Below are 4,962 nucleotides of genomic sequence, written 5' to 3'. Positions count from 1 at the left end.
ACTTATCAACTCATTCTTGCAACAATGGTTTCTTAACTAACTTTTTTGACCTCTTGGGTTCGTCTGGAACAAAACTGTCATAGGTAATCTCTTTTCATTTGGTAATTCACCTTATGAAATGTTTAAGTACATAACTCAGATTTATCGGGAAACAATAAAGGAATCTCATTGTTACTATTTTCCTTGGTAGAAGCTAGAATTTGGGTTGTGAGTTGGTGACATTATGGATTTTTAGAGTTTCAAGTCTCCTCCGAATTTACAAAACCACCTTCTCAAAGGTATCTTTAGCTATGCTTTTGATTACATTCTATATTTCAATTAATTGGTGCTTCACGTTACTAGGCTTTTCATACTTACACTTCTGCTCCACTGTTGTGTTAAGGTAATTACAAAAATCTGGAGTAATAATTTTACCCTGCACTCAGTTTAAATTCTCGTTTTTATTACCTTCGGTGCTCCTTTTGGCTCGAAGGCTACAATCTCTCTTCAGTTCCTCATAGTAACCAGCGTTTTCTCCTTGGTAACTTCTTAAGTGCTCTATGGGTTTCGTGCTTCTTTTAGTCGTACTTCGCCTGGCTAGTTAATTAGACTTTCTCTATTGCGTTTTACCTTTCTCTGGTTTCACGATGTTGTAGAAACCATTCTTTTGGCAGGGCATGGTCTCTCTTCATAGTCATAGGCATTTTTTCTTACAACCAAAAATGCCAAGAATGTTTCTGGCATCTTCTTATTTTAGGCATAGGGTTTATTTCCAGTTTCCAGGGTATTTTACGTCATTAATTTTGTTCATATCATTTATTTTTTTATGTGGAAAAGGCGATCTATGGTCTTCATTTTCAGGCATATGTCTATATATATATATATATATATATATATACCTTGGCTTTCATATCTTAGCATTTAACTGCATGTATTCTTAAATCAGGGTTACTAATCTTTGTACTTACTCGATTGAATCTAGGTATTCTGATCAACCACCAATATTCTAATGTTTCAGTATGCGTCAAGACGTCCCTCTTGTAGTCTAATAATTTGGCTTCCTAATTTACAGGTTGCCAACTTACAGTCTACTCAGAAACCACATTCAACTTGTAGATGAATTTTATTAATTGATATCCGCATCGAGATTCCTCCTCTTATTTTTTTTATTTAAACCCTATATGTTTTATTATGTATAACTCGGCCTTTGGGATTTAAAGGTGATAAAATCATAGTATACGCTGAGTTTATTCACTGCATATAGTATATTGAAAGTTTAAATTTGTTTCATCCATAGCCTCTTTATGTTTCCTATTATAGTTTTCTATATTAGCCTACTACTTAAATATATAATTTCAATTGTATTTATTTCAATAATTATATAACACGGGTTGGTGATTTATTCATAACTTACACATATTCTTTCCTTCTAAGAATTTTTCGAGTCACTTGGATAATTATACTTGTTTAATGTATAATATAAGAAGGAACGCGAGTTGCAGGGCTTAGCCCATGAAAACCTCCATGATACCCTTCTATCGTCATATTTGTAATATATAAGAATTTTATATAGGAATCCTCATATTCTTCAAAATACGATACTACTATCATCATTATTAGTAAAATTGAAGTATTGCTTTCTTTGCGTATTTCTTTTTCCAAATCTCTTATTCTCCTATTTAGTTTCAGGTGCAGAGGTACAACATAAATTTAGTTACTTTAATGGACTAACCAATAGACGAATGATCTAATAGGTTTACAAGAAAATCATGAATAAAAAATATCTCCTTACTAAAAAAAATTATATCCATTTTACATATCTTTTATTTATAGTCCTTTAGTAAAATGTATAAAATGTATATTGTGTTTTTTAATCAACCGCGCACATTTTACAGGAACCCAATTTTTTTTTGTTTGTAATGTACTTTTACCTTGAATGTACTCCTATACAGGAATAACTATTTTATTTTCATATTAAAGAGCTATCATACTTTTATTTTTTTAATGTTTTTCAGATTACATTAATACTAATGACAAAGTTCACGTTCATGCATAATTAAGAATTCATACTCGTTAGTATAAATTTATCTAATAATATATAATTTACTTATAAGGATATTTCAACTTACCAAATAATATCTTTTTTTTCTATTTCATTAAATTACATTAATACTAATATTAATGACAAAGTTCACTTTCCATACACAATTAAGAATTCATACTTGTTAGTATAAATTTCTCTAATAATATATAATTTACTTATTTATATGAATTTTATCTTATTCCCAAAGATACTCAACTCAGCAAATAATATGATCTATTTCATCATGATCAACTACTATAATAATAAGCATGCCTAATTTCTACAGTGCATCAAAACGACTATTCTTTTTATGTTACCTAAGTAGGTTAATAAGTAAGAGATCCTATACAAGATTTTGAATATAACAATCATGGTAATCATATACCACATCAATGCATCCTTTATAAAGAATTGAATATATGCATGCAAACTAGTAATTCATACAACTGATTCTATGTTTTCCATACTCACTTTAAATTAGATCCAGGATAGATTTAACCAATTTCAATATCGGTGCATAAAATAAATAGAACTAACCATAATTAAATGTTCGGGAATATTTAGGGACCGAGCAGATCCACCCAATTACCACCTTTCTTTACAGTTCCTCCAAATTAATTTTTTTTCTTTTGGGAATTAACAGCTTCTTTAATCCCTAGGTAGGTTGTTTTATAGATTTCTTGCCAACATATTTCAGCAGTGTCTTGCTTTAAATCCTACCATCCTTTTGCCTACACCTTAATAATAATAACGAATACGATTAACAATAATAATAATACTATCAATAATAATATTAATATCAAAGTTGACTTCATTATTATTAGTGTTATGTGATTAAATATATTAAGAATAGTTTACCATGATTTAACTTTATCAACTTTATGCTTACCACAACCATTATTCATATCCACATTTAAAATTGTTTAATAATAATAATGTTAACAATAATAAAGTTTTCTATTAATAATATTAATAAAATGAATAATATTAAGGTGCACTATATTATTAATAATATTAAAGTTGACTATATTATGAATAATATTAACATTAAAATTTGTGAATAAATTTTAATATTAGGTAATAATACCAGGGTGTGGATAAAGTTTAATATTTAATAATAATTTTAGCATTTATGAATAAGAGATAATAAATTTGACTAAGAATAACAATATTAATATTAAAGTTGACATTATTATTATTATTATTATTGTTAATAGTTGACCATAATAAATATGATAATAATATTATAGGGTTTGAGGAACTTTATTCACTAACCTTGATAATAATATTATTAATGAAGTTGACTAATAATATTAATATTAAGTTTAAGGTTAAGGTTAATTATATTATTATTATTATTAGTTGACCATTATCTAACTCCGTCAACTCTTTAGTCAATCTTGTTGAGTGATATATGATAATAATATTATAGGGTTTAAGGAACTTTATTCACTAACCTTGATAATAATAGTATTAATGAAGTTGACTAATAATATTAATATTAATATTAAGTTTAAGGTTAATTATATTATTATTATTATTATTAGTTGACCATTATCTAACTCCCTTAACCCTATGCTTATCATCCTAAAAAATAGTCAATCTTGTTTAGTGATAGTCATCCTCAGTCAACATAGATCAACCATATTCAAAGGTTGACCAATGTCAACCAAGTTCAAGGTTAGTCAAAATCAAGATTTAAAAATGTCTAATAATAATATTAATAAAGTTAAGTATCACTACTACTAATAATAAGAGGGTTGACTATGTTATTATTATTATTATGCGTGTGAATATCTTATTAATAATAATATTAATATTAATAATTTTTCTACTGTAAACACCCATGAGGATTTGAACCAATTTATATAATACTTCATAACACAGTGATTAGTAATTGAGCTTCCATTGGGCAATAATAATAAGTTTTTGTTATTCAAAAACTTTTTATTAGTTCTTCAAAATTTTACATTGGATAAACATGAAATTCCCTACTCTCCCACCCTCACTTTGACCAGATTTATTGTCAAGGAGACCAAGACAAAAACCAAAGACAAATTGCTAAGCTTTATTTAGTAGCCAAAAACAAAAGGACCATGAGGCCCAAAATAGAGAGAATGAGAAGCAAACCAACATCCATTAAGGAACATGAGGAAAATCTGGTGTGTGACTTGCAACTTGTGCACCTAGAGGACAAGTATCCACATGTGCATGAAATTCCATGTGATCTAGATGCCCCTCAATCAGATCGAGGCAATCATTGGTGCATCCTTGACTCCTAATGGATGCAAATTGGTTGAGGATGTCATGCTAATTGTGTTGCATATTATTCATGAAGGTGATGACTTCATTACAATCATCATGTTACTGTCGACTCATGTCCTCCAACACTACCATGGTATTCCAATCTGAAGGTCTAGAGACTCCAAGGATGGACGCTAGACTGCATGGCCGGGACAAGGAACCAATTCCTAAGCCAACTCCCCCTCAAAGTATACACTTGCACCCCCATCATGAATTGTTGCTCCTACCTCGCCTCCATGACTTGTCGGTCAACCACACAACGCCATCCGCCTACGAGCTTGACCCAATTACCTAGGCATTTCCTCAGGTGAAATATGCCATGAATTAATGGGCCCAACTATGACACAAGTGCAAGAACCACTCCAACAAGCCTTGAAACAACAACCCACATCAATAAAATAAAAAATCTCGAAACCCACAAATTCATAAGGCACAAACACTAACTTTAGACTCAGCCACATCGGCCTGATGCTACATTAGAACCAATGACGAGAGTGTGGACTTCCAGACCATCAAAAACCCCATTGAATACCTATTTCTAGAATCTCACAACATGACACCCATAGTTCAAAAGTCAATTCTTCCTTGGGTTGGGT

The sequence above is a fragment of the Pinus tabuliformis genome, chromosome 2_1, assembly GCF_031772625.1.
Source record: "Pinus tabuliformis cultivar Carrire ecotype Pingquan chromosome 2_1, CPIR1, whole genome shotgun sequence".
In the NCBI taxonomy this organism is placed as follows: Eukaryota; Viridiplantae; Streptophyta; class Pinopsida; order Pinales; family Pinaceae; genus Pinus; species Pinus tabuliformis.
Note: the sequence above shows the minus strand (reverse complement) of the source record.